This window comes from Apodemus sylvaticus, chromosome 5, assembly GCF_947179515.1.
Source record: "Apodemus sylvaticus chromosome 5, mApoSyl1.1, whole genome shotgun sequence".
NCBI lineage: Eukaryota > Metazoa > Chordata > Mammalia > Rodentia > Muridae > Apodemus > Apodemus sylvaticus.
The window spans coordinates 25,344,935-25,354,792 of record NC_067476.1 but is presented as its reverse complement, the minus strand read 5'-3'; the positions used below and the strand labels follow the sequence as shown (position 1 = coordinate 25,354,792).

At 38.6% G+C, this 9,858-nt stretch overlaps 1 long non-coding RNA gene across 1 annotated transcript in view; it reads right to left on the bottom strand.

The window, feature by feature from the left end:
- Positions 1 to 699: 699 nt before the first annotated feature.
- Positions 700 to 9,858, bottom strand: part of LOC127685342 (uncharacterized) — a 163,562-nt gene continuing 154,403 nt past the window's right edge. Inside the window, exons 5-6 of the long non-coding RNA XR_007977844.1 lie at positions 4,418 to 4,549; positions 700 to 830 (exon numbers count right to left, since the gene is read on the bottom strand). This is a non-coding gene — a long non-coding RNA (uncharacterized LOC127685342). The remainder of the gene's footprint in view (positions 831 to 4,417; positions 4,550 to 9,858) is intronic.

Here is a 9,858-nt window from a genome sequence, read left to right as displayed (position 1 = left end):
GACAACTTAATATTGCTCCAAGAAACCCAAATGAACAAAACAAGTATCAAATGCCTTTGGAATTTGTACTAGCCAGTTTTATATCAACTTGACCGGAGCTATAAAGAAATAAACCTCAGTTGATAAAATACTTCCAAAAGATCCAAGGAAAACCTATAGGGCATGTCCTTAGTGACAGGTTGATATGGAAGGACTCAACCTTCCATATCAACAGTGCTGCAACCCTGGTTGGTAGTCCTAGGTGTTATAATAAAGTTGGGTGAGCAAGCTATGGGGGACAGGTCAGTAAGCAGTACTCTTCTATGGCCTGTGTAACAGCTTCTGCCACCAAGTTCCTGTTTCAGTTCCTGTCCGGCCCTTACTTCTTCTGATGATGAACAGTGATATGAGAGTATAGAAAAATGAACTCTTCCTCCCAAGCTGTTTTTGGTTAAGGTGTTTCATCATGTCAACAGTAAGCTGAATTAATACAAAATTCTGCCCAAATACTTGGGTTCCATTATGTCATTCCTTTAGTAAAAAGATGATGTTATTGTTTTTCTTTGTTCATAAAGGGCACAGGATGAGAAGCATAATTCTAACTCTGAATGTGCCTCTTATGGCTTTCTTCTCTTAAAAAGTTGAAGCCAATAGCTTAGGACTTTTTCCAAGCACACAAGCAAAATTAGTAATATTACACTCATTTTACAGGATCAAAACTTTTATTATTGGGAAATAGAACCTTTGGTCATTGTTGTCATAGAGTCTGAGAATGCTAGGCTTTCTGCTAAATAGGAACTCCTGCTGTTCACAAGGTCATATTTTTTTTCATTGATTCACTGGTCAAAGGCCTGAAATAAGAAAAAAAAAGTCAAACAAATGTAAAGTACATTTAAATGTATAACAACAATACAATATCTAAATTAGTTAGATTTCTCTGTCTGCTTATGTAATTTTTAATAATTTTTATGTTTATGATTTTTGCCTATATATATATATATATATATATGTGTGTGTGTGTGTGTGTGTGTGTGTGTGTGTGTGTGTGTGTTTGTATACCACATGCTTGCCTGGCACCCACAGAGGCCAGAAGAAGGCATCATATCCTCTATAACCTGAGGTACAGAAAGTTATAAGCTTTCATGTGGGTTTTAACAACTGAACCCAGGTCCTCTGCAAAAGCAGCAATTCAATGTATCTAGAATTCCACAAAAGAAAAAAATTCATGTCTAGGAGATTTAATGGATTAATAGCTCACTTCAACTGGCAATGTTGAGCTGTCTCTTTAGTTTCTTTTCTTACATAAAAAAAGGAAAAAGAGAAAAACAAGAAGTGAAGCCAGTTTAACAAATGTTTAAGAAATGGGTGCTCTGTTAGGTTATTTCTTTGATAATTGATTCTGAAGTCCCATAAGCTGACTATATCTTGATTTTGAAAAGATCTTTAAAGAAATCTCAGAGTACAGAACAATGGTGGCCTACTTATAAACAGGACAGATAATAGAAAGTAACCTAGTCTCAACCTATACCTGGCAATGATCAACTTCAAATGAAACTAATTGCACAGAATCCAGACAAGACAATGCACAAATATGCTCTACTTAGAAATGTCTAATTCAAGGAGATGAAAATGGATTGATTTGCATTCTTCTGCATGCTGACCTCCAGTTGAACCAGCACCATTTGTTGAAAAGGCTATCTTTTTTCCACTGGATGGTTCTAGCTCCTTATAATTAAATATAAACAGCAAAACTTATAGAATACTTAACAAAATATGAAATCTTTATTTCTTCATTTGCCACCTGTGTCTGGTTGAATCTAGAGAACCTATCCAATGGTCAAAATACTATTGATCCAGAACACTTGATGCTAGTGATTCTATAGGACTACCAGGGCTAGCCAATCTTCCTTTCAAGTTCACTGTGCCAATGAACTTGACAGGAAAGTTGCCTGCATCCCTGCACTGAGTCTTCGGAGGCCTTAAACTGCTCAGCATGAAGACTCTGTAATAAGCTATTGCTAACTATTATGGCCAGAGGAAAAAGTGGAGAAGTGGCAGAAGCCAGTAGATCTAACCTTGATCTTCAGAGCTTATTGTTATCCCCAGCTTACACTTGTGAATTTGGGGCATAAGGAGCTTATAGGAGTGTAAATTTCCAAAGTACAAGCACTTTGGAAATCAATTTGCAAGTTTCTCAGAACACTGAGAATAGTTTACCTCAAGAAACAGCTGTAACACTTCTGGACATATGCCCAAAAGATGCTTCACCATACCACAAAGACACTTGCTCAACTATGTTCATAGCAGCTTTATTTTTAATAGCCAGAAACTGGAAACAGCCTAGATGTCCCTCAACTGAAGGATGGATAAAGAAAATGTGACATATCTACATGATAGAATGCTTTTCAGCAATTAAAAACAAAGATATCATGAATTTTTCAGGAAAATGGATAAAACTTGAGAATATCATCCTCAGTGAGGTAAACCAGGCCCCAAAGGACATTCATGATAGGTACTTACTTATAAATAGAAATTAGCCATAAAATACAGGTAGCACGTTACTCTCCACAGACCCAAAGAAGCTAAAGAAAAAGAAAGATAGGAGAGAGGATACTTGAATTTCACTTAGAGGGGGGAATAACATAGTCAGAAGAGGCAGATGGAGCAAAGAAATGAGTGGAGGCATCAGTAGTGGAAAGGGACAGGAGAGATGGCCAGAAGGCCATGGCAATGAATGCAAATCTGCAACTGATAGGGACGAGGAGGTAGGCGGGCATCTGCAGAAAGAGACAGAGGTGCCGGATAAAGGAGGTACCTAAGAATCAATGAGAGTGACCTTAGCTATAACTCACAGTATTTGGGATATGGAACCTGAAGATACCACTACCCGTAGATAGGTAAGAATCCCAGCGCAGTGATAGGAACAGCAACCCACCAACAAAACTTTCAAGTCAAAAATTATCCTTTCCACGGGAAATGCAGGGAAAGGGGAAGGAACAAAGACTTGGAGAATGGCCAGCAATAACTGGCCTAACTTGAGACCCATCCTATGGGAAAGCACCAATCCCTGACACGTTTCAAGAAACTCTGTTAGGCTTGCATATGTTGCAGGAGTCTAGCATGGCTCTCCTCTGAGAGGCTCCAAACAGCAGCTGAGTGCCTTCCACTCAAAAAGATGCAGATATGTACAACCAAACAGTGGATGGAGCGTGGAGACTCTTAAGGAAGATTGAGGAGAAGGATTTTGGGCTCAGAAGGGGATAGGAACTCCAAGGGTCAGCTAACCTGGACCCTTGGGGCCCAGAACATGCATGGGCTGGAACCTAGGTCTTCCCACACATCTGCTACATATGTATAGCTTGGTTTTCATGTGGGTTCCCAACAAATGGAGGGAGGGTTATCCCAAAGCTGTTGCCTGTCTGTGGGATATGTTCTTCCAGCTGGACTGCTTGCCTTGCCTCAGTGGGAGAGGATTCACCTAACCCTGCAGAGACTTTATGTGATAGGGTGGGGAGATACCCAGGAGATACCCCGATCCTACCAGAGGAGAAAGGGAAGGGGCTAGGAGGAAGGACTGTGGGTGGGTGACTGGGTTGGAGGAAATAAGCAGGATGTAAAATGAATAAAGTAAACGTTTAAAAATGGAATGAATGATCGACCCCCCCCCCAAAAAAAAGAATAAAGATCTAGAGTTTTTAATCCAAAGGGAAGAAGACGGGGACATATTTCCCACCATTACATTCCAAAGGCTGATTATCTGCAATTGAATAAAATAAGAGGCTTCATATCTAATAGGTGTAATGAATTCATAGCTTACTTTGATAGCAATGCAGTCTTAGCATGAATCAATTCATTCTACCAATCTTAGTGTTTAAGCATATTCTGAAACTGTTCAAACTCATAATGTCCATGTTGGAAAAAAAAGGTTTCCTTCTAAAGATTTCTCTCTGCAGAACTTAGGGTTACACATACATATACCTCTTATCCTAGTATCCCTTCCTTGGGCATTTTTTCCTCTGTTTAAAGAGTTTACAAATCTACCCACCATTTACTGTGATACTGAAACTTGTAATGAAGTGTGGAGAGCAGCCATTAATGCCCCTGCTTCTTTAAAGCTCTATACCAGAATGCCCTTGAGTGATCTCAGGTTCTTAGCCATATGCCCTTGAAGCTTACAACAAGGGGTGTGGAATATCCATTCAGCCAGGCATTACCTTTTATAACCATCTCCAATATGAATTTAGTTCTCAGTAATCCAAACGAAATGCTCCTGCACAGCAAGTTATTGCAAACATAATCATCTGATATCGTGTATCTATACCTATGAAAAATATCCCATTTCTAAATGAGAATATGTTTTTCACTTACATATCCCTGGTTATTCTGGTTATGTTTCTACCTTTGCCTTGAGTTTGTGTATGCTTGTTCTAAAACTTACCTGAATGAATTTACAAAGCCTAAAGGCAGCCATGTCATTGGGCAGAGTAGAGCTTGCCTCTATAATCTGCAACTCAGGAGGTGGAGTCAGAAGGACCTGAGTGAGAGACCAACTCAGCAACACAGTGTGTCTCTGAGTCCAAAAAACACAAACAAAAGACAAAAAGTATCAGTAAACAAAACTAGAGAGAGAGAGAGAGACAGAGAAGATTGTTTTCACCACACTGTCTCTTGAGACCCATAAAGATGACTGTAGAAAACACAGTACTGTGTGCACACTTAGATATTTGGATCCTTCCATTATATTTTTTTAGGACCATCTATATTGTTCACAAGAAGATCAATGGCACACTTCTATTTAATATGAACTACCCGTTTAAAAAAATATCATGGGCTAGGGTAGTCATGGGGCACATTTTATGACTTTTACTGCTTCGCCTCTCCAGATGCCCACTGAAGAGATATCTTGGCTCAGGTTCACCTATCATGGCGGCATGGGTCCACGGGGACCCGTGGAAGGTTGTAATGAGGGCTCCATTAACCACTTTCATTATTTCAGAAGGCCTCAGGGAATTACACGTTCACCAATAATAAAGCTGCCGAAGCTAAAGTGTCAAATTACGTTGCTTTGGGGCAAAGTCTTATCAATTTCAAGTGAAAACTGGTATTACCTCATGCTGATGAGTGCCTCTGATTGGCAACTCTGTACGCATCTAATTAATAAAGTGTGAAATATAAAAAGCGGAATTGATTTGTTTGGACATTAAAATTTTTCTAAGCATAGAGTTCCAAACATGAAAGGAAAGCAGAGAGGACCAATAGACCTCAGGTGTTTAATGTCACTAGAATATGTTTACTAGTGTTGGGGATAGCAATATGAACCTAAAAGCTACATTCAGATACAGATATAAGTGATATGCAGCCACTATTTTTTTCCCACCATCATAGTAGCAATATTAGGCATGTACAATGATGTGCCCAAACTTAGATTCTAAACTAAGACATGAAGACTTTGAGAAAGAAGACCATCAAAGTATCATGGACATGAAAACTCTGGTTAAAACTCCATTTTATATTATAACAAAAGAGCACAGTGGTGTTCTCATTTGAAAAAAAAAATACCCAGGACATTAATATAATACTTTCTTTAAGCTTTTTGGTAAGATTGAAAAAACAACCCTCATTTTAGTAGCTTTCTAGAACAATGTCTAAAATAAAGTCAGTATTAATAACTGACTTAAACTACAAGGCTTTCTTTCCACCCCCAAACACACGTCAAAATCCTGAGGCCACTCTTTCTCCTAAATTAAACATGAATTAAACATAATGGTAAAAATAACATCATCTATCAATAGGCTAAGAATTTAATGCTCTGCCTAAAATTAAGTTGTGAGCTCACCACCCTCAACATGAATCTAATGTCTCGGGGCACACCCAGCTTAGGCACAAGATACCAGGCACCTGAGAGCTGCCAGGGACGTTTTCTGAGTCTTTTTCTTTTTTTTTAAGTCATTGGAGATACTCTTGAGAGACTGATAATGCACTACTAAATCTGTGACCATAGACGCAAACTTTTAAAGTATAATACCCACATGACACCTACGTTCTGAGGAGAAGCATGCTGGTATGTAATATAGCTGTGCCTGGGTAAAACTCCCCTTTTGTGGAGAAGAGTAAATCCACAAGAGCTTTGGAGTATACACCTCTAAATAAAGAGAGGCCCGTTGTTTATCTCCCTACTATTTAAGAGTTAATGAGAGATTTGCACCTGTACAGCTGTTGCGGACTGAAGCTTGCTTGTGGAGCGAATGTGTTTCCTGCTTGAGACAGTTGTAAATGCCTTGAGTAAAAACACGGAGCACTGCTAATGGATAGGTTTATTTTAAAGCATGCCATCTGCTATCAATCATAGAGAAGTATAGGAAGCAAGTTTGGCTGGGCTCCCTCCTTGTGAGCCTGATAAAGACAGGGCTCCAGGACTCAGGAACATTGAGTCCTCCAGAGAATAAAACATCAAACCTACTCAGCAGCTCCGCTAACAATAATAAAAATGCCTCTGCCTAAAGGTGACATTCTGAATTTACGATTATTTGTGTCTATAAAGTGTATTCTTTGGCTCCTGCCTCATTCTGACTGTCTCACTCCGAGAACAATACATTAAGCCTGCCTGAAGTAAATGGAAATCCTGTCCTTTTATTAAACCAGCAGCCAGTACCTGAGCTGATCTAATGCCTGTAGGATAGCAGGAAGATTTTCAGCTCTAGTCTGTGCTTTTTAAAAGACTGTAAGAAAACTACAAATGATATGCATATTAACATCCTAAAGGATACTCATGATGTGGGCAAGTTTATGCTTCCGAGAAGACAAAACAAAACAAAATGAACCAAAATGTCAAATTAGACTAAACTTAACTAGTCTATTATGACGACACAAATGGAAAATTCCATATTATGCAATATGTCACAGAAAAACAGAGAACCAACCACTCAGGATGGTGTTCCTTGTGCCATATGGACCAAGCATGTTTTCACAGGGACAGACATTTTCTTGGAGATCTTCCAGCTGTGGAATCATAACCAATATTGTTTTCTAAAACGGATCCATAGTATTTCCTAAAACATGCCTATCCTGGCTTACTAAAGTGCCTCCTGCCGAAGTCCTTGGTGGATAAAATGAGCTGTGGTGGCCCTGGAACCTTCTGTAGCTTATAATTGTTAATTCTGCCTCAAAATTGCAGCTTAACTTAATTCTACTGCTAGCCTAGAAAACCAGGTTGTGAGTGTTTAGGGAAAACCCACCTGGCCATCGAACTCATGAGTCTAATTAAAGTTAATAGAGAATTTGAAAGAGGAAAACGTTGCCTCAGCGGACTCAGCAGAAAGTCATACAGCAACAGAAATTTGAGGCAAGAACATTTTTATGTTGCTATTTATTGGAAATATGTCCTCCAAAATATATGTATGAGGAATTATGTGACTTATTATGTGTAGTGTGAATCCTGTTATAATTCAATAAATAATTTTCACTCGAGCCAAACAAAATTGACTCAGGCTAAATGGTAAAGTATAAGAAAGTTGCTAGCCTTGGGAACAGTAGCAGATCTGCTGCCAATCAGTGCTTGGCCAGGCTCTGCAACATTAAGAAACTCCTACCCTAACTTCATACAGAAGCCACGTGCGATATTCACTATGACCCCCAGGTAATCACATAGTGACATATTAAGAGAAAAAAATCTTTGAACAAATGCAACAAAAAAGTGTTTTAAAAAAAAAATAGAAAAAGTAGCAACGAGTACAGCAATAAAGTCAGGTTAGGAGTCCGTGTCGTAATTCCTTAAAAAACAAGAGAGAATGCACACAGGTTGTTAAAGTGCATATTCAGAAATATTTTTAAAAACCCACCGAGACTTCATTATATTTTCTAGTACATTATAGGATCAAATGTTGAGACAGGTCATAAAACATTCCTGTAACAGAAGAAAACTTTAGCAAGGCCTTCAGTGCCCCAACAATGGTTACACACACAAATGTCTATGCTGACCATGCAAGTGATACATAGAGAGAGGCTGTGAACAGGTCCAGAACATGACTAATCGAAGTGTACCTGGCTCATCAAGCAATCAGTAGTATCCAGCATAAGCAGATTATCACGAGCGATAGGGACATTAGTGTTACTCGATCCTAACGTGTGAAATGAAGCCAGAAACACGGCAAGCAATGCCACTCAACTAGGCAAGAATTTTCAAGGTCAGACGAAACACTTCACACTACAGTATAGGATAGCCGTGTTGTTCCTTGCTGTTCAACATTGCATGCCTCATAGAAATGCATGACTACAATTTTGGGAGACTATGTTTATAAGTGGTACCCAAAGTCCTTGTGTTACATTGCATTACCTCTACACTAGTGCCGAATCTCTCTGCCTATTCTCTATACTACGTTGAAAGATTGGGTCTGTTTCTGAGTTTTCTCCCTTCAGCACCAGATTTCCCATCCCTGGCAAATAGTTCAGTAGCACACTAATGAAAAGCCTACTGCACCAGTGGTCATATCAAAAAGAGAAATACCTGAAGATTAGCACAGTAATTTGTTTCTCTAAACCTGAATCACCTAATCTCTTTTCTTAAGAAAGCAGTGGCCCATGAATATAGTAAAAGAATTAAAACTACATTTATGAAGTGACTCCTAAAAGATTTTAATGTTTTTAATAAAAAGGATGGATCGTTAAAATATAGTTAATAAATATTATTCAGAACTCATTACCTTAAATAGTCCCTACTTAGGATTATAAATGTTCACTGTCTGAATTCTAAGGAGGTTATGATTCCAGGTAGATATTATATGATGTTTTCATAGTTAATATTTGCAGCATGAGATTTACTTGTTGGGAAAAGAAAGAGTTTAAAAGATAATAAATCTATTCTGGTGCTTCAACAGCTCACATTTTTATCATACCATTTAAGGAAATATCCACATGAATTATTTAACTATAACTACCAATTCTAACTATATATAATTCTATACCATTAACAAAGTGTTCCAAGAGCATCATGCATTTATTAATTCAGCCAACAATTATTTATTGAATTTTTACAAGGTTCTGCACTGGATGCAGAAGAATATCCTATTAAAGGAACCCTGTACCACTGCATTGTAAAACATTTTTGTTTATTTCCCTTGCAGTTTTTTATTAAGTAGTTTCCAATTCAGGCACCCATGTTAACAGTCATATGCACAAACAGAAGCCCGTTGAAAACAAGAGCTCTTCTGTCTATCCACACCGGCCAGATGAGAGTCCCAAAATGTGTAAGGCCATTGTCTATGCGATGTCAACTAGTTTGAATTCAGAGGGACAAGGAACCTGCATGATCAGGAGCCTTGTGCCCACTTTGTAAATAAACATACAAACAACTTTTCATCAACAAGGAAGCCAGAAAGATCTGCTCTGTAGAAGGCAGGTTGAATATATCTCTTCAAACCCCCAAATGCCAGCCATATATTATAGGTCATATCAAATCAATGACCTAAATGTAAAGAAGAAAGTGTAGCATTAGAGTGCAATCCATTGTTCCAAATCAGGCTTTGGGTTAGGATTTACTTTTAAAAAATACTAATGACAACCTTGGTAGGAAGGTTTAGAAAGCGTTGGGAAGTTTCCTAGTCCTCTGTGCTGTCTGGTTTTACCCTCTTGTGTCTTAGTTGTGATTTCTAGTGCTGTAATAAAACATCACTACTAAAGCAATTCAGGTAGGAGAGAATCAATGTCAGCTTACAGGTCCAATCTATCATGGAGGGAACTTAGGGAAGAAAGTCAAGACAGAAACCTAGAAACAGAACCTGAACCAGAAGCTATGGGAGAATATTCTTTGCTGGCTTGCTCCTTGAACCTTTCTCAACCTGCCTTCTTACAAACCCCAGGACCACCCACCCAGGCATGGCACAA